At 42.5% G+C, this 27,340-nt stretch overlaps 1 pseudogene; it reads left to right on the top strand.

The window, feature by feature from the left end:
• Positions 1 to 247: 247 nt before the first annotated feature.
• LOC144820253 (uncharacterized) lies at positions 248 to 27,340 on the top strand (annotated as a pseudogene).

Below are 27,340 nucleotides of genomic sequence, written 5' to 3'. Positions count from 1 at the left end.
TTGCAAAAACTGAAACAAAAGTGGTGGACATGCTCTCTAAATAGACAGGAAATTCCTGTTAAAATCACCAGAAGCAAAAACATCTAATTGTAAACACAATAGTACCTTTGAAGTCATCAGGAACAATTTCATCTTGTAAAGTTATCGGATAGTCTTTTTCAAGTCATCCTTAAATCATCAGGAAAAACGACACCTTCTGAAGTCATCAGATACTCATTTTCAAGTCATCCTTAAATCATTACGAATAATGACACCTATTAAAGTCATCGGGTACTCATTTTCAAGTGATCCTCAAATGATCAGGCTGAGCTTCTCAAATTTGCTGATGACTTCTAGAGCTTGATGATGTCTGATGATGTGAAAATGACTCCTAATGTAGTTGGATGTCCATCGAATGACTCTAGGATGGCTTCTAAAGTAATCCTGTTTGACCTGGGTAACTTGAAAGTCGATTGCATGCTCTAACACTGGGCCACAGCGTTTCCCACTGAAAACGGGTAGAATATTTGGTATTTGTGAGGGCTGCTGCTCATTTCTCTGAAACACATTGCACCCATTGACAAAGCCAATAGTCCTGGCTTGTTGTAGGTGTAATGTTACGTGTTTGATTGCAGGATCAACCCCAATTCTGAGCCCCTGGCCTCTCATAGAAAACAGAGCAGGCACTCCTAGACTCCCGGACCGTATGCTTAGCGGGCTGGTCCTGCCAGTAATGTTTCTGTGCCCTTCGACCCAGTGCCACAGGGACTAGATTTTGTTTAAAATATAGCGCAGGGTGGGAGCCCAGTAAATCGAGCCACAGTTAAAAATCGAGCCAGTTCAAATATGAAAGGGAAACATTTTTAAAATCATGGGCGGTGCAGGCTCGAACCTGCGTCATAACTTGAAAGTCAATTGCATGCTCTAACACTAGGCCACCGTGTTTCCCTCTGAAAACAGGTAGAATATTTAGTATTTGTGAGGGCTGCTGCTCATTTCTCTGAAACACATTACACCCATTGACAAAGCCAATAGTCCTGGCTTGTTGTAGGTGTAATGTTACGTGTTTTATTGCAGGACCAACCCCAATTCTGAGCCCCTGGCCTCTCATAGAAAACAGAGCAGGCACTCCTAGACTCCCGGACCCTGCGCTTAGCGGGCTTGTCCTGCCAGTAATGTTTCTGTGCCCTTCGACCCAGTGCCACAGGGACTAGATTTTGTTTAAAATATAGCGCAGGGTGGCAGCCCAGTAAATCGAGCCAGTTAAAAATCGAGCCAGTTCAAATATGAAAGGGAAACATTTTTAAAATAACTGGCGGTGCAGGCTTGAACCTGCATTCATAACTTGAAAGGCGATTGCATGCTCTAACACTAGGCCACAGCATTTCCCTCTGAAAACGGGTAGAATATTTAGTATTTGTGAGGGCTGCTGCTCATTTCTCTGAAACACATTACACCCATTTACAAAGCCAATAGTCCTGGCTTGTTGTAGGTGTAATGTTACGTGTTTGATTGCAGGATCAACCACAATTCTGAGCCCCTAGCCTCTCATAGAAAACAGAGCAGGCAATTCTGGGCCCACTGAAAACAAGTTAAATATTTAGCATTGTATATAACAAAGTGAGGGTTGTTGCGTATTTATCTGAAACACATTACACTCATTGACAAAGCCAATAGTCCTGGCTTGTTGTAGGTGTAATGTTACGTGTGTTTTAGTGCACATGAATGGACAGAAGCAGCTAAATACTAGTGGGGCAGCACACTATGCTAAGCACAGATTTTAGGCTTTAGCATTAGTACTTTCTACAAGGACCTGTTCATTTTTGTTTTTGTGACACCTTCAACCTCACGGTATGCCCCAGTGCGCACATTTGAGGTGCCAGATGCATGTATATCTGAATGCATACTGCATAATAGCTTAGTGTATTTGTATAGTGACAGGGGCTGCAAGGCCTGTGTTACACCCACCCGAGTCGGGGTGCCTTCATCACTGCAGCTGCATGAATGTTGATGTGTAGTTTTACTTCAATTAAAGGGGATGTGCTTCGTATGGCCAGCTTTCAAGCAGGTTTTTATGTCCCACTAATGTTCTAATTAGCCAGCTGGTTCTGAGCAAACAGGAGGCTGTTGTGTAACTAAGGTAGAACGAAGTTCTCAGCGGTCAAATGATATCAATTGTCACTTCTATTAATCCAGGTGTTTAGATCGTGGATGGTGGTTATTTACAATAAAATGTCTGAATTTTCAAAATTGTTAACGCCACGCTCTGATAGTTATTTTTTTCAACAATTTGTCCTCTTCCTGGTTTCCACTTTGCCTCCCAACTTCTCTCTTTGCTCCTGATGCCTTGAAATACCTGGGTAGGGTGGCTTAGTGGAATAAAGCATCATGGTCAAAGGTTCAGATTATGGTGGGTCTACTCAACCATTGGCCCTTCTGAGGTCGACAAAATGAGTAACATTGAGTTGGGCAATGATAAACATGTTGTTCAGAGGCCAGATACCTCTGGGTGAACATGCACTTTACAGATGCATGTTATGTTGAACTTACATGTGGTCGGTATATGATGCTTTGTGCATGAGACCACTAGGAACGATTTATTTACGTATTTCAATGGCATTTACCACACTGTCTACAGTCTCCAAATCTCTTTGCTCCTCTTGCCTTGAGGTGCATGTGGTTTGCATATGGTGCATATATATGTGAGCTCCCTTGCCCCACTACCTTTCATTCCCTTTCTTCCAAGAAATCCCCACTCTAGCTTTTTTCCCCCCGGTTAACAGCATCAGAAGTCTTCCCTTAGTCCTATGGGGTTTACAGTGGTTACTTTCTACCATTGGAAGCATGTGATAGAATGGATGAGATGGAGCATGGTTAATGGTGTGTACAGCTGTATTGCGCTACAAAGCAACGCCAATTTAATTGCTTTCTGCATGATGGCAATGAGTCAAATCATTGCAGCTCAATAGGGAGCTGCCTAACATTATATCATATGAATGTAATCCCTTTACCACGTATTGGCTAGGGCTGTCAACCTCGAATCTGGGGAACTGGGTTCGAGTCTCGGCAATGACGCTGAACCTTCTGTGATTCTGGGCAAATCAGTTAATATCCTCATGCGTAACAATATAAGACTACAAAAAAATGAATATGTCCTCATGTAATGCAACTGGTACTATGTTAAGTGCTCTGATATCCGATTCGTGTCAAGTTCGCGCTATATAAAACTGTAAAATAAATATATTTTTTTTAACTGGATAATTTTACAATTTCCTCAATGGCCTTCAGTGAATGCTTAACACTTCTTTGTATCCAAAATCTACACATATTAGTTATAAATTGCACCAGGTCAGTGTATTTTTGTGATGCTTTTCTAAAATTAAATATTCTGTGAATCAGTTAGATATGCTTTGTATTATACCTCTGAAACTTAAACCAGTCCCGAACTAATTCCTGGTTTTTATATCTAGCAGGACATAATCATGGTTTTATTCAGCGTGCTAATTTTTCTCTTGTGATCGCTCTGTGTGTTTTAGAAAAGAAGGAGACTTTCTGCTTTTGGACATTTCCGGAGAAGTTCTTTGTAAATAGCTGGTAGAAAATATAGATGAAACTGGTCGGCCAATCACAGAAGAGAGAGCTTTTAAAGCTATGACTCTTTTCCAATCATCTGGTAAGCACAATAAGTAAACTTTTATATTAAGATTGCAACTGCAGGATAAGGGTACTAATTACCAACATGATTCAGTAAAATCCTACCTTTGGGCATGATTCAGTAAAATCCTACCTTTGGGAATAAGTTAATACAGTAATGGTCAGCAAAAATTAACATGCATGTCCTCACATATGCCTTGCATTGCTCTCCAATGACAAATGTACCACTTATGAAAAGGGCTGAAACCTTTAGCTTGCGGCACTGCTACAAGGCAGCCATTTGTGGATAAACTATTTTATTTAGGCAACTAAGGAGGTTCAAGTTCAGGCTTACAATGTGTACTGTCTAATAAGGAAAACTTACTTTGTTATGGAAGGATTATACATATGACCTTTAATATCAATACCTGTTTATTTATACATTCTGGCTAGCGCTTGAAGATATATTGCAAGTGATCAATGTGGTATCTCGGTTTTGAAGTTTATATATAAATATGTTTTTTTCTTTTTTTTAGTGAAGAAACAGTGTCTCACGATTCAAAATGTCGGGCAAGCACTGGAAGACTTAAGAGGGTGTTACGTGAACTCCAAGAGGAAGAAATTGCAGAGAAAAGATGCAAGGACAAAAAAGCCAAGCAGAGTGGTCAGGATTACATAAGAGTTGCTAACCATAGTCATGCCGAAAGCACAGCTTCTTAGCCTGGTGATGTGAGTTCGCGGATGAATTTGCAGAAACTTGAAAACCTGGCCCTTTTAGCAGGGATGGCTAGTGTCCTTCATCCAAAATCTACAAGTAAATATGACGGAGTAGAACGTGAAAAACGAACTTGTCTTGGAGTACCCACTTAAATCCAAATTTCAAGGACAAAAACATGCCTCCCTTTCACCACCACGCCAGTTAATACCCAAAAAACTATTTCCTACACAAGAGCTGACTGTTTCGAGCAATGGAACAACATCTACTAGAGCCTGAAATCAAGATCCCAAAATGATGGTACACTTTGCACCACATAGTTTGACACCACAAGGTTTTGTGACTCAGGGCTCACAGTCACACAGCCTGGCGTACAGTGACTTTCCATCTGCAGTAACAACCTGTGGATGTGAACCGTACCCCCTGCCATGATGACTCATTTGAAAGCAACGAAAGCTGTGACCATAATGTAAGCAGAGCTAAATGAGTGCTGCCATTATACACATTTGTATATTGTTAGGCCTGTATGCCAGCCTTTTTTCCTTGGTGAACGTACCATGCCTTTTGTTGCCAAAACCACATAAGTTCTACCGGTTATCTCTGCAAAAAGCCTTCATACTTAATAAAACATTGAATTAATATGGTGCATTCATTCCCTCAACAATAGGGCACATATAGCTACCTATTAAAATGTGAGTAAAGAAATGGAAAATTGTTTGATATGATCAATATAAATGATGGACTAATGGTTGCTTTTCTTTTTTTCCCCCTCAGGACAATGAAGAATCATTTCATTTGATGATGGAGGAAAGTCCATCATTCAACACTGGGGACATTTTTTTTATTTTTTTTAAAGGTACATAGGAAATGGCATTTCCACTTGTATGACCTAATTATGATTTGCTTTCTCTCTAAGGAAATGGTATATAACTCCTTGTCCATTGTAGCAGGGATTCCGTTCTCCTACAGAACTGTGCATAGAGATTTGGAACCTCAGTGAATTAGGGTGGCCCAAAACTCACCTCAGTACCCAAAATCCCCTTACCAAGCTAGCTACAGTGTCTCATTGGTCATAACAAACTCCCAATGTTTAGACAAACCAGAACATGAACTTAGAATACCTCAGGTATCGTGGAACACATGAACACTCTTTCGTTATACAATCATTTCAAACCAGAACGTGGAGTAAAAGAGGACACGTGCACATTTGAAATATTTATTTACTAATGCAGGGTTCTCAAACGCAGTATCTTAGATAATACAAGCAAACATATTATAAGAAGCAAAGTTATCAGCATAGTTACTAGTCCATAGAATGCGAAAGGTGACAGCATGCTAAAATGCTGAAATGAATAGGAGTTAATAACACCTATTTCTCACCCTCCCTACCTAGTATATTATATTATATCTAAGAAGGTCTCTTTGGGTTTTAGCAGGGCGGGCCCATACCTCAAGATCTCAGTAGCAGAGGATCACATCATCTTCCACCAGCTCTCTGCATGCGAAGCACCATCAAGTGTCTAACGTGTGCTCCAAGCAAGGCAATATAAAACGCCAGTAAAGCCAGATTTTGGCAGCAGCTGCATTTATGTTATGTCTAGGAAGGTGCGAAGATCAGACCTCACAACAACACTGTGTCGAGTTATCCTTGAAGGCTTCAGCACTCACTGTGCAGACAGTTTACCAAGCAAAGCTGATATCAGAGCAATAACATATTATTCTCATGTAAATCACAACGCTCTTCTAGGCTGAAAGCTAAACCAACAATTATGTGTCGTGTGCAGAAGCAGCAAAAGGTAAAATGGCGTTTAAACATTTAATAAGCTCATGCCAACTTAACACGGTATATAGGTAAGCAATAACTATATGACATCCCCCCATTATCCGAGCACGGATAAGATAAGATAAGATGAGGTAAGCTAAATTAAGGCAAGGGGCACATTATGAAAGCAGAGTTCAAGAACGATGAGCCAGGTCAAATTTAAAAATTTGGTGAAAAAATCTTTTCATAAGTCAATTAAAAAAAATTCCAACTTGCCAATCCATTGTTCACTTTTACTCAAGTCAATAGGTCTGGGTTGCGAAAAATGTACGCATAATTTTCAAAAAAAAATTTGTAAGTAAGAACCGGTTATTATCAAAAGTTTTGAAGGCCTTAGGATAGGACTGAATATGCAAAATATGCAGCAACAGCCTCCAGCATGAAGTCACTGTCATCATCCGAAAACAGTTCAGCCCTCCAATTCAATAGTGGGAAAGAACATACGTGCTCCTCCAGCACCGGAGCCTCTAGCATCATCAGAGGACAACTCAGTGGGTTCTCAATATAGCTTTGTGCCAAGAAATCTTGCGCTGCTGCGAGTATGTTACAATGACCCATTAGTCCATGCATTGCTGCCAAGATCATAATCCTTTTGCCAGAACAAACCAACTTGTGAGTAACTATGGGACTCATCAGATGATTAAAATCGACGTCAGGAGACACCGTCTTGCAGAGACACAAATCAAGGGCCCAGTCGAAATCGCAGCTCAGGCAATGAAACACAGGCTGGACACATGTGAAATAGGAAAATCGAAACGATAATCCATATGTCGTGCTTAAGGTCGCAAGCGGCAGCGTGCCATAGTATTCAAGCATCCTGTTGCGAAACAGCGCCAGGTGGGGCTGTGCGGCGTGTAACACAGGACGGCCATCCATTTTTAATAAAACAAAATATCACCAGAACGCCTGCAGCCAGCGCCAGCAAAGCAGGAAAACCACCAAAAAGGCTTGAAAATATAGAATGAAAGAAAGCAGGAATAACTCCAAATATCTTCTCGAAGGAAGTCACAAGACCACTGCTAACTATTTTAAAAAAGTGTGCGAGGCCAGAAGTGGAGGAGGCATTAAAGATTGAATGAATCAGCTCGCTGAAATGCAATGGCAAGTCAGTATTCAATAGCGCCTGCACCTCTGTGCGGGTGTTAGCTACGTGAAGAACAAGTGTTTCATGAGCCGAACTCAGGGCCACCTCTTTTTGAGACAAAAGGGCTCTTATTCTACTCATACCATTGAACCCTGCCGTCAAGGTTGGGATTCACGGCCAGATGGAAACATCTGAATTCCCATGTGTAGGAGGATGCAGAACGTTTTTGCAACACACAACACGGTCTGATACTGTAACCACATAAGCGATACCTCTAATTAACTCACAACAGTCTTCGTTATTCAAAAGTAAATAACTGCCGTTTGCCAGTAATGTGAAAGTGGGGACGATTGCGGGAACTGGAGTACCTTTCAAAACACAGGCTAAATTTGGCCGTTCCTGGTTCCAAGAACCGTGCAATTGAATGTGTCTACATATTAATGAGTGATCTGGTGTTTCTGTGCACTCCTTCCCTTTCAGATAAACTTCTTTCCCGTCTTTCAGGCATCTGTAAGTGAATGGAAGGGACCACACCTCATGGAGAATCAAACTACCCAGTGGTTCATATTGTCCTATCGCAATATATTGCATACAATTTGTAACTTTGTACAAAGCAAATGGTAATGTGATTAACCCGTGGATAAGCCACGTCGCAGCAGTCGCTTCTGCCACAGAGAACGGTAAAGACTCCAATCTCTCAATGTGTAACATGGAAAAGGATGCATCTCGCATTGAAAGCATGCGCTGCTTGTCAGTCAAATTAAAAGGGGCAAAGAGGGAGGACACGTTCATGTAATTCCAAGGCACCTTACCAGCCTTAAGCGTTTGCAGGTCCATGCAAATTGCATAATGGAACGCAATTGATTTTGACCAGGGTATAACACAGACACTTCATCTTGCACAATATCAACAACAGAAGACACAATATTATTTAACGTGTAAATGCGGGAAGAAAGCATGTTAATACTATTATCTACAACTGTAAGCACTTTTTCTAAATTAGCTTGATCAATAGCTCTAAGGCATGAGGCAGCCTCAATTTGTGAAGTCTTCCAGATTTCATTATAAATCGCATAAATCCATCTTTTAGATCTACCACTAGCCGGGCCTTTTATGAAATCATTTAACTCCACATCATGAGTCAGCTTGGATAAATGCAGTTTAACCGCAGCCAACATAGAATGTTTCAGCCAATTCTGACATAATTTGCCTACTGAATAAGTGGTGACAGAATGGTCAGTATCAAAACGGGGATCAGGCCTGACTTGTGTAAATCCATCAGCTAAACCCGGAAAATGACGTTGGCATGAATCAGAACTCCTGTGCCACATCAGCCACCCTTTTGGATCCAAACTGGATATGTTAAAGGACGAATTTTGCAATAGAGCTTGCAATTCCCTAATGGAAAACTGTGTAATATTACTCCAACCTGAATATTCTTCTAAATCAGGGGCGGTAGGTGTATTACATTTTTTAGAAGTTGCCAATCCAAAGCATGTTGTCTTTGAAATGCTAGAATTCAAAAACAACATATGATTTGGGATGAGACATGCTCGGTGGAAAGCCTCAGTGCCTTGTACCTGCCAACTTTTAGAACCCCAAACGGATTTAAGGTCAATGGTTTCCTTCCATAGCTCGCAGCCTTCTACAGCCAACTTGTCTAGAAAGGACTTCGAATACAGCAATTTAGTATCGGTAAGTCTAACCTTGGACATGGACTTCTGTGTCATTTTAAAATAAAAAGACTCGGGATTGGACTGATTAAAGTCGGTAAAATAAGTGTACTTTTTCAAAAAAGTACTCAAACTGCCTTGTAAAGGGGCTGGGCAATGTTCCCACCGTGTGTAATTTACAGTACCCCTTCTGGAACTCATTTTATGCAGATAATGGTTGCCAAAATGTTGGAAGCTAAATAATTCACCATAATTAGCATAATCTAAGTATAAATCTTCAGCATCAAAGGCCGCATAATATTTCAAATCAGAAAACAACGCTTCTACGGCCTGAATATCCCAACCATCAGAACGTATGTTTTGTTTCACCACATCTCCCATGTTTACCCTGAGCACATTAGGGACATTAACAACCTCAGTAGGGCCATGGATTTGAGGCTAGAGACATTAAAGAGAGTTCAATTTCCTCCCAAGTAAATGGTAAATCTAATTTCTCCTTCTCTTCGCTAGATAAGGTGACATTTAAAGCTGATTCAATAAACTGAGTAGTCTGGTCTAAACAATCTGACCTCACATCCTCAGTATACAGTTTAAGGTAAAAGTCACTAAATACTTTAAGGATATCCTCTATTTTATTAACAGTTATCCCTGTCAAATTATTTATTTTGTCAATGCTAGCAAATGCCGCTTTCTGCCTAGCCCTCTTAGCCAAATGTTTGCCAGAATTCTCACCAACTTCATAAACCTCTGTCCTAAAGGCAGAAACTTGCTGGGCAAACTTTGTCGCGTACCCCTGATGAATCTTAACTTTGAGAGTCGTTAACTCCTTTATAATGCTTTCAGTAGCTAATCCTTTATTGCACGCCTGCATAAGCTGAATCTCTAACAATCTTACATTTTTCATTTCTAATTCTTCTCGCGTTCTAACCTCCTTTTGTTTTCTTATTGAGTAGCTCAATGTTTCTCCCCGAACCCCACATTTAAAAGCATCCCAAACTATTTCAAAAGGTGCCGTGCCTTTTTTATTAGTAAAAAATTCGGGGATTCAGATATTCATGTGGTCAACATAAGATAAATCGTACAATAGTTTGGGGTCAAATGACCATGCTCGAGGGGTAAATGAAGTAATTAATTCGAATTTGAAAATAATAGGATTATGATCCGAAATAATTTTTGGTAGTACCCCATATTCCACTTGAATGAGTTCATTGTATAAGCACTTAGATACAAAAAAGTAGTCCAATCTAAAAAACTTTTGGTGCGGGGCAGAAAAAAAAGTATATCCAAACGTTCCCCCCTTTTTCTCGTACCCTACATCTAGCATTCTATATTCTTGAATTAACTCTCTAAGTGCCCCAAATATCTTCTTCTTCCTGCCTTTATATGGGGTACTGCCATAGATGTCAAATGTTTCCTCCATGTGTAAATTAAAATCTCCACATAATACAATGTTAGATGACCATTGAGCTAACTCCACACTTAGATGATTGAGAGCAGTGGGATCGTCAATTACTGATGCATATAGTGAGCAGATAGTGACAGTCAATCCTTCAAATTTCAGTTCGGCAATAACCCATCGACCTAATAAATCTTCTTTGACTTTTTTAATTTCCCCCAATCCAAATCTCTTAAGAATTACAACCCCTCTTATTGTAGAACTCTGGCGAGAGCATCCTACCACTTCCATTCCAAGGTCTTTTAACCACCCTCTGTTAGACCAAGCAATGTGAGTCTCCTGTATACAAACTACGTCCAACCGCAAAGTTTTTAGGATCTGAGCCATTATTCCCCTTTTTCTTTTAACATTTAGCCCACAAACATTGATAGAGCATATCGACAGCTTAGCCATTATGTTCTTTTAGTAATTTAGCACAGTAAAGCATATAATAACAGGAAATTACAAAATTCGACACCTGCCATAAATGAATCATAACCTTAGAATAAAAACAATTTTCAGCTGTATGTCCTTGCACCCCAAAAAAAGAAAAATGTTCCCACCCACAACCCACCCAGCTAAACCCACCCTCTTCCCAGTACCCTCCCACCAGAAGCGTAAGGGCTAATGCCCTCATTGATGGTAAGTGAGTATGGGCTGTTTGTTCCGCCTGGGCCAACCCGACCTGCAAATAATATACCTCTAACACCAGCAAAAACAAAAAACAGGAAGATAAACAAAGCTAGAGGGGTCGCCCACTCGAGCTAAATACAGGTATTAGCCTTCATCTCTATCATGTAAATCACTATTGCATAGTTTCTAGAAATTGTTGTGCTTTAATCTCCGATACAAAGTACGTAGTTCTCTCCTTATGCACAACCTTAAGCTTAGCCGGATTTAAGAGAAAGGCTTGTCCCCCCTTAGCTTGTATTGGTGCTATTAACTGTTTAAGTCTCCAGCGTTGTTGGACTGTTGCGAAACAAAAATCTGGTCGGACAAAAAATTCGTGCCCCAAACCCTTTCTAGTTTTGGATGGCCTTGCCAAATCATAGAGAGTCTCACGAAGTAAATAATTCTGTAAACTTATGAGAATGGCTCTTGGATTTTTGCTTCCCCACCTCTTGACCATGTTTTAGATTAAAAGGGAAACGATGAGCTCGTAAGACTTCTTTATCCCAGTCCCATCCTTTAAGATCCTGAAAGGCATCTGAGAGCATCTCAACAACAAATCGTCGAACATCCTTTCCCTCTGATTTTTCTACCACTCCCAGTATACGTAGGTTGTTACGCCTTGCGCGATTTTCCAAATCAGTTAACTTCCAATCGAAATCTTGTCTAATACTGTCAAGATCTTTAATTGAGGTTTTTTGTAGAGTTAGCTCCTCCTCTATTGCAGATATGCGAGTCTCAGTCTCCTGTACTCTTAGATTAGTGTCTGTGTTTGATTTGGCCAGTCGTCGAACAACATTCTGGAGCTTACGCACCGCTCCTTGAGTACGAAGTCCCTCTGCTTTAGTTTCCTCTCTATGGGTCATGATCATTCTGTACCTTGACGTTTGTAATTTATAAATAGACCTCAATGTAACCTCTTCGTCTCCCTCCAATAATTCCAAAGATTCAAGATCAATTCCAACATTCGTGCCAGCCCCTTCCCATTGCGGTTGACTTATAGAGCCTACGTTTTCACCCATTTTAGCCTCTATGACCCTGCGAACATTATTTGGGGCTCCTTCTTTCGATAAAAAGTCTGAACCAAGGGGGTCTTCTTCTGAACCATCATTACGATCATCGGCCCAGTCTTTTGCAACTAGATGACCGTCACTAGATAGCTCCTCGTCAGGGTCTCCTTCCGATGTTAACGACACATCAGACATGGAGAAACATTGGCCCCCTGATTCAATAGAGTCTGCATCGTGTTGTTCACTCGCCCTGGGCGAGACTCTAACTTCTTCTACCGCATGACAGAGTTCAGTTAATGCATTTTCTATCACTCCTGCTCCTGCTCCAGCTGTTTCCTCAACTGTTATCACTGCTGCATTTACAGGAGATTTGGCTGAATGAATTGCGTCAGGATTTTTTGGAATAGCACCAGGTAGGGCTTTAGAAGAGGCCTGCTCATTAGTGCTGTTTTTAGAAGAATTGGGTAGATTTTTTTTCCTAAATAAATCGGGTATTATAGGTTCTTTGGTCCCCCCATTTGCCTGAAAAGCCCGATTTTCTGTTTCTGATATTGACTTTGAGATAGTTGCTGTTCTTTCTGCAACTCCTGGAGTGGTATTGACGGGATTAGCTGAATTAATGGCATTTTATTAGCTCCTCTGCCCTTGGGGGCCATAGCTTTATGTGGCTGATTGAAAGAGCGCTCTGTAATAATTTATGATCCTGTAGCAGTTTCAATAAGTCTCCAAAACTCAATCTTATTATTTCACTTATTATTCGATTCAGTTGAAACATAAAAACTTCAATCTTCTTTTACTTTTGACTCCCTTTTATCTGTTCTCGCCACGCTCTTTTGTTTTTTTTAAATATTACAGCTCTTACCTACAGATAAATAAATATGACCTGCCACATCACATTGTATCGGGCTCAGCGTTAGTTATTCTTGTCAACAGCTCCTCACTCGAGCTGAACGCAATGCCCAACAGTTTTCAGCAATCCCTCAAACAGTCCAAGAAAAAGGCACAATAAACGATTATCTCAATCCACCCGGACCTGCCTGTGTCTCTCGCCTCTCCTGCAGAGACGCCGTGAATCGCGTCTCCACTCACAGCAAGTAACTCTGCACCACACCGGCCCCAGCCTCGGCAGCGGTGCACAAACGAGATACCGCGGGAAGACTCCACTCCACTCGCAGCCCACAATAGCACCAACCGCCGCACCTTCCAAATGGCAGCAGCGCGGAAACGCCTCACACGCCGGTCTCACTCCCGGTCTCACTCCCGATAAGACGCCAAGTCTCAGAAACCACCGCCGTGGCCAACGGAGCTCACCCCAGGCACCAGGTAAGTCTTATCACCGGCAGCCGCTACGGGGAAGCGGAGAACAACGCTGATTAGAGCCGGGTCGGGACGGACATCAGGCGGCGAACGGCACAGCTCCTCACACGGCTGCAGTAGCAGCCGCCATCTTGCTTCTTTTGAACTCTCTTTAATGTCTCTAGCCTCAGGAAAAGCAGCTGGTCCTGATGCTATCCCTTTAGAGTTCTTTAAACAGTTTCGGAGTATCTTAAAAATAGAACTAGTGGATTTATGTCTGAGAGCTCAACAAGGTATTGCCCCTCAATCATGGCATGATTCAATAATTACTGTGTTTCTTAAAAAAGGTAAGCCTCCGTTATCACCCTCATCTTTTCGTCCCATATCACTCATAAATGCCGATAGTAAAAAAATTTCTAACATTTTAGCTCTAAGACTATCTAATATTATTTCTCCCCTAGTCTCTATCTATCAACACGGCTTTATCCCTGCTAGAGACACTGCTGATCACATCCGACGGTTGATTTCGTTCCTGGATTGGTCCCAGGCAACTCGGTCTAATGTTGGACTAATATTTCTAGATGCTGAAAAAGCCTTTGACCGGGTTGCCTGGGACTATTTGTGGGAAATTCTATCTAGGAAGGGATTAGGCCTTGGAATTATAAAAGCTTTAAAAACTCTGTATATTGCTCCTAAAGCGTGTATCCGAATTAATGGACATATCTCCCCTCCTTTTTCAGTGACCAGGGGCACTCGACAAGGATGTCCCTGTTCTCCCCTACTTTTTGCTTTTTATATTGACCCCTTAATCAACCGTTTTTTTTGGAACAAAAAATTAAACCCATTTACTTAGCCAATATTAATTACCGAGTCTTAGCTTACGCTGACGATATAGTCATAACCACCACTGATGTCCATACAGCTTTACCAGCGGTTGATGACCTTGCTAAACAATTTGAGCTTTTCTCCGGCTACAAACTTAATCTGGAGAAAACACAAATTTTATGTTCAGGAGACAATCCACCTTCAAATATCTCCACTACTTTAGAGGTCACATATTTAGGAATAAAGATTTCCCTCCCCATAGAGAAGATACCAGAACGCAATATAAACCCCATAATAACCCAAATCAATGCTTCACTGCAGCGCTTGGATCACCTACATCTATCACTATATGGTAGACTTAACATTTTAAAAATGATGATTTTACCAAAAGTACTGTATATCTACCGTACAATACCATTAGAATTTCAGTCGCTCTGCTTTAAAAATTTAGAAAGAAGTACTTTTCGTTTTTTATGGGGTTATAAACGTCATAGGAAAGCATCAAAGAAAATGATACTCCATAATGAACAAGGTGGATGGAACGTTCCTTATTTTGTTTTTTATTATTTATCTGCTGCATTGCAATACATAAGCCCTTTAATTATGGGAGACAGGGTAGAAACTTTGAATTGTCAAACTCCTACAATCTACGAAATGATTATGGGTGAGCAAGTTAAAGGTAGTTTTTTGAGGATTGTAGAGCCCAGCTATCACAAAAAAACAAAATACAAGATACTTAAGGCGGCTTTTGGAGTCTGGCAAAAAATTTGTAAACATATAAAATTATATAAACTAAATGCTTATACTCCCCTTATATCAAAGGGCCTTTTACCTGAAATTTTTTGTGATTTAACTATGTATAGATGGCAGCAGAAAGGAATACGGTATTTGGGAGACTTATTTAGTAATGATCAATTTGTTTCATTCCAGGATTTAATTAATACATTTTCTGTGGGAAAAAATTACTTTTTCAAATTTCTCCAACTTCGAAGCTTCCTACAGAATCAATCTTTAATTCCCCCAGTTAAAATGACGAAAATTTCATTGCTAGAACTCTTGCAAAAAAAACCCCGTATAGGTGCTATTTATTTAAGTTTAATTCAGGAATTTGGGGATGATTTAGGACAATGTCAGCGGAAATGGGCTAATAGTCTAGGTATATCTGATGTGGATATTTTGTCATCGATTAAAATGGCTTCAGATTGCCTAATGACAGGGATGATGAAATCCCAACATTTTATGTGCATTCATAATTTATACTATACCCCAAACAAAGTTGCTAAGTGGAGCACAACGACAGGTACGAACTGTAGTCGCTGTGGGTTATATGCAGCTGATGAATTGCATATGTTTTTTTCTTGCCCCAAACTTTCTATGTTGCTTCAACATGTGGAAAATTTTCTGGCTATTATTCTTAAGAGTGAGATTAAGATAACGGCGGAATTGGTGTTGTTGGGTACTGATCATACTGTTGTTAGGTCAACACCAATTTCTTACTTTTTATTTTTATGTATGGCTGCAGTCAGATCCTGCATTACTAAGGAATGGATCAGCTCGGACCCGCCAACATTCTTGATGTGGCGTGAAAAATTATTGTTTATGTATAATATTGAATCTGCTATATATAAGTTAAAGGGGGTTAGAAAGAGAATATTGGGGGAGAAAATTTGGGCACCAATTGCCGAATGGATTTAAACTTTTTTATGTTGATTGAATCAGATTTATGTTATAAATTGTTATGTATTTTAAGAGGACATCGATTTATTCTAGTAATCATGCATTGCTGTATTTCCTTGCAATAAAACAATAAAAGAAAAAAAAAGAAGAAAAAAAAAAGGGCCATGGATTTGAAATGTAACCGCATCCCACACAATCCCATCAAGGACAGGCCAAGCAGTGATGTTAACAAAAGTTAAGTCTCTCTTCAGTCTGTGTGCTGAATGCGATGAGGAAAGGGGGGCCAAAGTTCCATTAAGATGGCGAATGCATGTTCTCTCTTCGACATAGTGTCCATTGACGATTCCAAAAAAAAAACACAAAACCAATTGACATAAAAAGGTAAATTTGATAAAAGTACCAGCCAAATATATGTCCAAGGGGGAATTAAAAAATGTTTTTTAAATAAACTGGCATAAATCGCAAAACGTGAGGGCTTCTTTGAATTATGTGAAACCGTGTCAAAAGAAAATCTGGATTCTGTGGCCAAACGTGTCTGCAAATCAGGCATAGATAAGTCAGTTGGGTAAGTGTAATCAAGTTCATCAACATTATCACCAGGTAAAGTACTTAATAAGGGACTGGAAACAGCAGGCATCTCGAGGGCCACTTCAGGCTCAGCATTAGAAGTAGTGGCCAAAACAGAATTTCTCACAATCGAAGGACAGGAGACCGCCGGTGTCATACTGAGAAGAATCGGCCACTCTGTGTATCTTGACATTGTCAATAGAGATAAACCTGTTTTCCTTACGACCTGGAAGTGGTGGTAAAATGACTGTTCTTGTGCCCTTCACTCCAAGCACGGGAACCGGAGCTCGATAGGAAGGACCAAACTCTTTCTTGTTATCGATCTTCTCTCGAACCAGTTCTCCAAATTTGGTAGCCAGCCAACTACCGGGATCTGCAACTCAGCATCCGATGTGGAGGGCAAATATTCCTTTGCAAGACTGTCTTTGGTCTTTTGTAGTTCCTATAACACATTGCAATGTTCATCTACGTCAAAGGTTGTGGCTTGTGCCATGCAGTCTAGACCGTCAAAGTCCGGGACATACATCTTGATACCAAAGAGCATTTCGTATGGGGTCCGCCCACCCAGAGACCTTCTAGGGGAGATTATTTAGAGCACGCTGCACGCCATTGAGATGGGCCAACCAGTTTCTGCCAGTGCCTATAACTTGTGCTGTCAAAGATTGCTTTAAGTCACGGTTCATTCGTTCCACTACACTATTACCCTCAGGTCTGAATGGAGACGAAAACGTGACTTGGACCCCCAACGAAATCATAGCATCCTTATACACCTTAGAGGCGAAAGCAGGACCCTGATCTGAATGGAAGGTGCCACAGGCAAAAATCCCTACAAAGACGCGCAAATCTCTTATGACAGTCCGTGAATCAGCGCTGCGATGGAGCCATACCCACACAAAGCGTGTACATGAATCAACTGCTACTAAGATGTACTTATACGCAGTATCAGAAGAAAAAGGACCGCAGTGATCTAAATAAACGCATCCTAGTGGATTATTAGATATATACAACTGTGTCTGTGGCGGACGCGCAGCAGTCGAAGGTTTAATCTGCTGGCAAATGTCACATTGAAGGACATAGTCGCGCGTCTGTTTGTACAGTCCCCGCCACCAGAAACGTTGTTGTAACTGAGCTACAGTGGCTGAGACTACCGCATGCGCATATGCCACACCTTCATGCGCCACTGTAATCAAAGTAGTCCTGCGATCCGAGTTGGGAATCAACCGTTCTCCAACTTCAGGAATTTTCACATAAGGAACCTTATTGGGACTTAAGTGGTATGTGTACTTCGAAGGGAACCCCGTAGGATGTTTACCTCCCTTCTCAGTGGCAGCAACTGCCACCAAGATGTTATCATCAATCTTACTTTTGGACCGTGTAACTGCTGCAACCAAATATGTAGATACCGCTGATTTCGCTGCCTCATCAGCAAGCGAGTTACCCACAGCGTGAACTCCAACGCGCTGATGGCCGAGAGTATGAATCACAAACACGAGTGGCAACTGCTCTTTGAGCTCAGCCACTCGAGCCCAGATCATTTTATGTTTTATTGTGCTACCCTTGGAATCACGAAAGTCATTTTGAATCCAAAAGAACAAGTTTTCATTGTAAGACTGGACACAGTAATAGGAATCACTCACAATAAGAGTCATCACACTCGGATCTGCGTACTCCAACGCAAGCCTCAGAGCACGAAGCTCCGCCAATTGTGCGGTGCAGTCCCCTAGAGTCTGCGTGTGCACGACTCTGGACATGAACTCATCGTTCACCATGGCACCAACCACAATGGCGCATGCGGAAACGTAGGAATGTTTACATCCATGCGCAACCTGCGCCCAACCATCAGTGTAAATGATGCAATGGAAATCCTCCAAAGGTCGCATAGCTAACGGAGCTGGATGAACGAATTCATACTGTAAGCACTCCTGTGACCGTAAGGATGCGTCAAACACAAACGTACATCCGAAGACGTCAGTGAAGCCGCCCATTGAATCCACTGAGGGTGCAAAGCTTTTGAATTCGGTACACTGGCTTTCGTAACTGCTTCTAAAGCAGGACACGGGGTAACAACCAACATGCGTTTTCCCTGTGACAGGGCACGTTCTTTAAGAATCACCATCTGCACAGCCGTTAAAACTTTCTCCACAGTGGAAAATCGCATTTCAGCCGAAGTGTATAAGTGTGACTTGTAAGCAATAGGTACTGTGTATCCTTCATTAAAAGTAAGGTACGTGAAACCCACCGTCCCAGGGATGATTCTTATCACCAGGTTGGTGTGGTTGTCATGAGTCAGTAAGAATTTAGAAGCGAGCAGATCAGCCTGCAAAGATTGCAAAATTGCAGAGTGCTCAGGCAGCCAGCATGATTTGGAAAAAGATGGTTGTATCAAAGCATACAAAGGCTTGATACGCTGGGCATATTCCGGAATGTATGTTCTTCCGAAATTTAAGAAGCCCAGTAAAGACTGTAATTTTTCAGCATTGTTGGAGCGCGCAGTTGTGCCCATTTCTCCAAGAAGTGAGGAGCCAAGCCTCTACCTTCATTGTTGAGCTCATAGCCCAGGAACAACACTGTGTATTCTGCAATGTGCGATTTTGCAAAATTGAATTTGTAACCCATGTCTGCAAAGCTACAAATTAAGCGGTCAACTCGACCCAGATGCTCCCAAAGTTCGTCGTCTGTGAGATAAATGTCATCCACATAGGAGCATGCAACTGGGTCGACTCTCTCTAAAAGAGAGACTATGCGGGCAGTAAAAATCCCAGGACCATTCTTATAGCCCATAGGCAAACGCCGAAATTGTTTTTGCACACCGCCGCAAGTAAAGGAGGTCCATTGGGAACTTAGATCATCCAATCGATGGACATAAAAACCGTTGGAAATGTCAAGGGTGGTCTTAAAACGCTTACGCACAAGACTATCCACTAAAGCAGAGCCGTGAGTATTCTGTACTGCACAGTTACGGCAATGCGAGTTTAAATGCTGGTAATCCAATACCAAACGATATGAACCGTCTGACTTGGTCACAGTAAAAAGAGGGTTATTCATCGGTGACACACATGTTTCAATCACACCTTGATACTCCAATTGTTCAAGGATTGCCGTGACGGAAGCTTTGGCTTCACGTTGAATGGGATATTGAGGTTGAGACTGCGGCTGAGACCGTCAAGGAATCTCGTGGTTTGGGGAAGATTTATCCCAACCACAATGTGTACGGCTCAAAGACGGCGCTAGAGCCTTAGCCCACTCTTCTACAAAATTCAGCGCATGCTCTTTCGAGACTGTGTGCACGAAACTGGGGAGGATTACCTCCTGCCCTCGCGGAGCTTCGAGAACAAAAGGTGGGGGCCAGTCAGCTTCCGAAAGCAAAATGTCATACGTAGACGGAAGATTTTCCCAAAATACCTCTTTTATGGTACGTTGTATGTCACCTTCGATTAACAGGACAATTTCATAAAGTCTATCAGGGGGAGCAACTCTAGTATCAGCTGTTTCTATTACAACATAATGGTCAGTCGCTGTCACCTTCAGTAGTGGACGCAGGGCCTCCCGTACTATGGTAATATCCGCCGTGCTGTCCAGCAAGGTCAGAGCCCATGTCAGATTCCGAAGCCGCGTTCTCACTATCTGTGGCATATCTGTGTGCTGTCAAAGCAGCAACTTTCTTCTTTTGAAACTGGGGTCTCTTCGGAGTAGAACCGTCCTGCTTTCCTGCACCGTCCCTTGGGCGGGGCTGGTCACGTCCTTGATGGCCACCCCGACCCCTTCCACCTCCTCCACCACCGGTCGCCGAGGCCGATGATACCTGAAAGGAACGAGGAGAGCGTTGATCAGAAACCTGAAATCGATCAGGTGATTTAATCTTCGCGCGATCACGCAAGTCATAAACATGTTCTGTGGGCGCAGGCAATGGAGACGCAGGACGAGATTCCTGTGTCTGTTGTTGTTGCTCTTGCTTTCCCTGTTTTTGTTTTTTAGGCCAATTTAGTTTTTTGGACTTGGGCTGAACGTCCGATTCAGACTTCTGCCCTTGGGGTTGCGGTTTCTATTTAGTAGAAAAAGGCTTGAGACCCCTACTATTGCGGCCCACGGTTTTATAAGCCGCAACAATAATCCTCGCTAACTGTCGGGGTTTCTCGACATCAGGAAGCGCCGCCAAAGCGTTGGCTACCTGAAAGTTCACTGCATCCCCCTTGACATTAGCAAGAATGAGATCGCAAACTACATCAAAGGTGCCACACAGGCGCATACCCAATTCAACAGCAGCCTCAGGTCCGTGCTTGTCCTGAACACATTTAAGGACCGTAGGCAAGACAGCCATAGACGGAGTGCCGTAACACCTCGCAGAGACCGCTGTGAAAGTTCTACCCCAGGTTTCACAGTCACAGATTTCAGCGGCCAAGTCTTTGGGCAAACTAATTGTCAGAATCCTGTGTTTTTCACCAGGTGACGTGTTAGGAAATACAGCTTCCAGCTGGTCAAATTTCTCGGCAAGCCAGAAAGGAAAATCATCCTTATCCTGGGGACGCCTGCCCATTACAGCATTGACCATCTCGGGACTGAGCTTCCTACCGCCCTGTCCGGCTGGAAGCGCCGCACCCCCCGGGGGCCCACCCGGACGATTACGGGTTATGTATTGCACTAAAGCTCGAATTACGGCAATAGAAACTACATGTAGTCTACGAACTTCAGCAAGCGTACAATTGGCGTGTTGAGGATGAGGAGTAAATCCAGCCAGAACAGGCCAATTTGCGCCTGGAATGGACAAAGGACCTAACCTCGGAGCGGTTAAAGTATGGGGTAGGGTGCCACCAAACCAAACGCGATGCTGCCAAGTATCTATAGGTACTTCCTGTGCCCTATACAGAGTATATTCATTCGGCACAGAGGAGGGAGTGTACGTGTGGAACACACCAGAATTTGCGTCCACAGCCGGAAATGTCGCCCACGAATAAAAGATTTCGTAAGGGTAAGCTGCATCCGCACTCACCACCATTATCACGGCCAAACCATCCACAGTGACATTATAATTCAGCAAATGATTGCGCACCGCAATGCGACTATGCTGCAGAATGTCTACTGCAGCAGCCATGACGGTACAGAAATGTAAAGAGACAAAGGAAACTTTGTAGCACAACTGGGTAGTAATTCAAGGAAACCGTTTAGAAAGATTCAAGCTTGAAAAGACCTATTTCAAAAATAGGTAGGTTTTTTCCGTCACCACCGTTTTCCGGAAACGACAGTGAAGGGGTTAAGGATTGAATGATATACTACTCGAGTGTCATGATATAAGACCACCAACGTATGGGCGCCATTTAGCAGGGATTCTGTTCTCCTACAGAACTGTGCATAGAGATTTGAACCTCAGTGAATTAGGGTGGCCCAAAACTCACCTCAGTACCCAAAATCCCCTTACCGAGCTAGCTACAGTGTCTCATTGGTCATAACAAACTCCCAATGTTTAGACAAACCAGAACATGAACTTAGAATACCTCAGGTATCGTGGAACACATGAACACTCTTTCGTTATAAAATCATTTCAAACCAGAACGTGGAGTAAATAGGACACGTGCACATTTGAAATATTTATTTACTGATGCAAGGTTCTCAAACGCCGTATCTTAGATAAGACAAGCAAATATATTATAAGAAGCAAGGAGTTAACAACACCTATTTCTCACCCTCCCTACCTAGTATATTATATTATATCTAAGAAAGTCTCTTTGGGTTTTAGCAGAGCAGGCCCATACCTCAAGATCTCTGCATGCGAAGCACCATCAAGTGTCTAACGTGTGCTCCAAGCAAGGCAATATAAAATGCGCGTAAAGCCAGATTTTGGCAGCAGCTGCATTTATGTTATGTCTAGGAAGGTGCGAAGATCAGACCTCACAACAACACTGTGTCGAGTTATCCTTGAAGGCTTCAGCACTCACTGTGCAGACAGTTTACCAAGCAAAGCTGATATCAGAGCAATAACATATTATTCTCATGTAAATCACAACGCTCTTCTAGGCTGAAAGCTAAACCAACAATTATGTGTCGTGTGCAGAAGCAGCAAAAGGTCAAATGGCGTTTAAACATTTAATAAGCTCATGCCAACTTAACACGGTATATAGGTAAGCAATAACTATATGACACCATAATTAATGAAAACGAAAGCTTTTCTGTTGGCCCTGGTTCCTGTCAGGAGTGTGTACGGTTACAAGCCGAAAAGGAACACTTAAAAGGTGCGTGCTTGATATTTTACCTTTCCACGTAAACTGCAACAAATTCCCATTAATAATCCTTTTTTTCCATCCAAACACATGCATTGCCAAAAAGTATGCTTGTTAAGTGTATATTATATTTATTATCTGCTGCCTTTAACAACTGTATTTATTTGATTATAGCACAGTTGCAAGGCACTCGCAATAGTGAGTTGGCTATACAGTATTTGCAAGCTGCGCTATCTGCTTTGACCTTTTCACAGAATTTAACAGATACAACAGCATCAAAAATATGCAGTCGATCATTCACTGTACAAAAGGTACTTCTTTTCTTTGCCACTCTTTTAACACAGTTAAAGTTTATAGGACAAACCTTGTAGATTTCCTGCATGAGGACTTTGAAATCTTTCTGCATGCAATGTTTTTAAATATGTCTGCTTTATACTCCTGGAGCTAACATAGCAAATATTACATTGTTAGCCATGTACAGGTGCCAAATCAAAATAAAAAAAACACTGTATTTATACATATTTTTCAGAATGTAACCTAACATAATGGCAAATAGTTAATAGTTGTGTTATTTTGCAGACTGAGATGCAGCAGTTGGTAAAGGACTCACACGATCCTTCACGGTTCAGAAATGTACTCGTTCCAAAGAGAAAATTGCACAAACTCTTGGAGGAAGCCAAGGCAGCTCGGGACAGTGCAGGTTTTCGTCTCAATGGTATCAGCGAAATACTTTTTTCTCCTAAAGAACTTGCATCTGCAAAAGGTGAAATGAAGGCTCGTGCTGGAACAGCTGTCCTTGATGAGGAAAAGGTTGATGCCTTGTTTGGTAAGATATTACAAATGTTCAAATTAACATTCAGGCGAGCTGGTATTGTGAAAATTCATTATACGTTGTGTTAAGTTATGTATGCATATGTGATGTTGTATCATAATTGAACGATGACTCCATCATTGCTTAACAGCTGTCTGCAAAAGAACAATTAGAGCAATGGGGGTGGCTTGTAATTTCTTAAGTTTGTGCTGAGCTTGTGCTACAAATGGCATGCAAATCTGGCGCAAAGCCTTGAGTTGGGATTTCATTTGTAAATCTGTAGGTCCAGGTGTGAGGTTCTCAAACTGGATGAATGGGTGATAGCAAACTGCACTTATAAAATTTACGGTGCTTGCAGCTTTTATTTAGACCGGATCAACTCCCTAATAATTAGATCAGTTGGTCCTGGTCTTTACACTTGGTTGTAAGCTCCTATTTTGATTTCTGGTCACTGTGCTAGTTTCTTAGACTGTTTTCCAAATATGATTATTGCAAGTGCAGTTCAGACTCACCGTGGCTGCCTCCATGATGGTTTTGTAAAGAAATCTGGCACTGATTACTTTCTGTTTGCAGAGGAAGCATGACCGTGTCTAGTGAACATGACTATGGCACATGCTTGTTTCAATGCATCTAACACTAAAAGCAAGACTGCTACTTGGGGCTAGAACTGTCATTAGGGACCAGGGGCTCAAAGTTCATGAGGGAACTTTTTTTCTTCACCTTCTGCCCCCCTTTTCATCAATGCTTTGCTCTAACCTGTGCCTCTTTGACCAAGTGGCCTTAATGTTTCACTTAGGAACCCTGTAACCCTAACCATATCTCATCTGGCACACTGTAAGAAATAATGGAATTGGAACTTTTTATAGGTAGCCCAGCCGTATTAAAAACCATAAATTATAGTGGTAACATGATACTGATGTATGGACTCGGGTGTAAAGATAGCATTTATCACCGAGCCCTGGACTGACGCGGCTTCGGTGCCTGACATAGTTAAGGCCACCCCACCGGACTATGTGTGCCACACTCAAAATCGGGACAGGAGGAAAGGGGGTGGCCTAGCCATTATTTATCATAAAGCCATTAGAGGGTCCTTTCAATCCGGACCTATAGGCCTCGAGGAGTCACTGCTTTTTAACCTCACCCTTTCCGATCATCAATCCCTCAGTGGCTGTCTTATATACAGACCCCCAGGCTCTAAAGCCCCATTTGTACTAGCACTGAGTAAGGTACTCGAAGCCGTAGCCTCGGCCCAAGCTTTCACTCTGCTGGGTGATTTTAATTTTCACCTAGAATGTGATTCAGACACAGTCACCCGTTATCTGATCGACCTATTGCAGGGGGTGGATTTGACACAACGGGTGTGTGGTCCGACACACAAGGCAGGACACACCCTAGACGGGATTTTCTCTAATCATCCCAGCCTGAAAGTATCATCGGTACTACCGGTCCCCTGGTCCGATCACTCAACAGTCTATTTTAAGGTTCCTTTAATCACCCCCATGAAACCACCTAGTACTAGAAACGCCCCCAGACAGGTCAGAAAATGGAACACCATTAATGGTGAAACGCTGGATGACGTATTAAAAAACTCCCTGAAACCCCTCGCTGACAATGTGGAGGAATCACCCGCGGCGTATACAATCTGGCTAGAACGTGCCTGCCTACTTCTGGCTCCCCCCAAAATTACTTACTCCACACGGGCAAATCCTGCCGCCCCTTGGTTTTCGGAACAAATCAGGGACCATAAAGCACGGTGTAAAAAACTTGAGAGAATCTGGCGAATAAACTACAGTGAGACAGATAAAAAATTCTTAATACGGAGCAAAGAGCCTACAAAGAAAGAATTTTACAGGCAAAAAGGGCCTTCCTCACGAAACAGATCAAAGAAGCCAGCAACACCCCAAAGGAATTATTCCAAACTGTTGCATCCCTGGCAAACCCTAAAACCATAAATATTCCCCCCAGTCTTCCACTCTGTGAGAATCTCGCCACTTTCTTTCGGGAAAAAGTAGAAAATATCTTTTTTTCCTTAGACAGTTTGGTCAGGACCCCTCCACCTAGGGATGGTCAGGAATCAGACAGTACTCAGGAAAAACTCCTACATTTCCAGTCCATCAGCGAAAAGGAAGTGGTGAGCCGTCTATTGAAAATAAAATCTGGCTCCCCACACGATCCATGCCCTACTGCAATAGCTAAATTAGCTCCCGCCATCATTGCAACCGGACTCACCCCCCTCCTCAAACAGATGTTGGATAAAGGGGAATACCCCGCAAGATGGAAACGAGCCTCCATCCTGCCCCTTCTAAAAAAAAACAACCTAGACATCACCGAGATGAACAACTACCGGCCGATTGCACGATTACCCCTCCCCGCCAAAATTATGGAAGGCAACTTAAATACACAACTAAGTGCCTTTTTAAAGACAGGAGAACATCTCGATCCTTCTCAACACGGTTTTCGTGCGGAACACAGCACGAATCCGCCCTGATCAAATCAGTGGAAGACATCAGAAAAGTGATGGACGCAGGAGGCAGAGCCGCCCTGATCCTGTTGGACCTTTCCGCGGCCTTCAACACGGTCCACCAGAAGCTGTTGGTGGACCGGTTGAGGGCCAGTGGAATTCAGGGAAAGGCATTAAATATCCTACAGGCCTTCCTCTCCAACAGAACTCAGTCAGTGGCCCTGAGAGACTTTGAATCGCATCCATTTGTGCTCCCCTGTGGAGTTCCCCAGGGGTCCTCACTCAGTCCCACCCTTTTTAATGTTTATGTTGCGACCCTAGCCCCAGTGATTCGATCGTTTGGTTTTCACCTCACAGCATACGCAGACGACACACAGATAGTGGTCTCACTACTACCCGGCAACACAGATAGTACAGCAGACAGGTTTAGAGGATGCATGCATGAGGTGGGCTGCTGGATGGCTCAAAACTGTCTTAAACTTAACTCCACAAAGACAGAAGTGTTGCTCTTTGGTGCTAGGGACAATTTTTGGTCCCCTAGATGGTGGCCGGATGAAATGGGACCCCTCCCCTCCCCGGTGGCAAAAGTGAAAAATCTGGGTATACTGGTGGACGACTCTTTGTCCTTTAAACCCCAGATCAATGCACTGTCCTCCTCTATGCACTACATCCTCAAAACAATCAGGAAAGTTCTTCCTTATTTGGAGAGGGAGCATAGGAAAACTGTCGTTACTGGTCTAGTCCTCTCACGTTTGGACTATTGTAACAGCCTGATGTTAAACGCCCAGCAGGGCGTTCCTAATAAACTCCAGTTACTGCAAAACGCAGCCGCCCGCTTGATCACCGACACTCCTAAATTTGCCTTGGTAGCTCAGGACTTGGCGAACCTTCACTGGCTGCCAATCCGCACGAGAATTGTTTTCAAAGCACTCTGCATGGTCTTCAAGGCCCTGCATGATATGGGTCCTAGGTGCATGAAACTGCTCTTCCATTGGCATAAACCAGCAAGAACCCTGAGATCTGGGGAACAGGCGCTGGTAACAGTCCCCAGAGTTAAGAAAGCACACTGGGGAGGTAGGAGTTTTTCCCTCGGTGCGGCAGAGGCGTGGAACAAACTGCCACTTAACCTCAGACAATCTTCAGACCTGATGGCTTTTAGGAGAGAGCTCAAGACCTGGCTCTTTACTCATTAAGCTCTCAGACACCCACACACACTGGTTCAATCATGCTAGCACCAGGACACCTCCGGGTAACAGTGCGCTCTACAAATGTGATAAATAAAATAAATAAATAAATATGTTATTTTGTTTTTCCAGAGTTTATGAAGTCTGTGTGCAGTGCCAACGGCTGACCATCACTGGACAACAGAAGTATGAGAATGAAGCTGGCTATAAAAATTTGAAATGCCAGAAGAGGATTAAGGAAACCTCCGCATCTAGAATCAAACAGCGAAGTTGCTGGTTTTCGTTAA

Source organism: Lissotriton helveticus, chromosome 2_1 (genome assembly GCF_964261635.1).
Source record: "Lissotriton helveticus chromosome 2_1, aLisHel1.1, whole genome shotgun sequence".
Taxonomy (NCBI): domain Eukaryota; kingdom Metazoa; phylum Chordata; class Amphibia; order Caudata; family Salamandridae; genus Lissotriton; species Lissotriton helveticus.
Note: the sequence above shows the minus strand (reverse complement) of the source record. Positions and strands in the feature narration are given on the sequence as shown.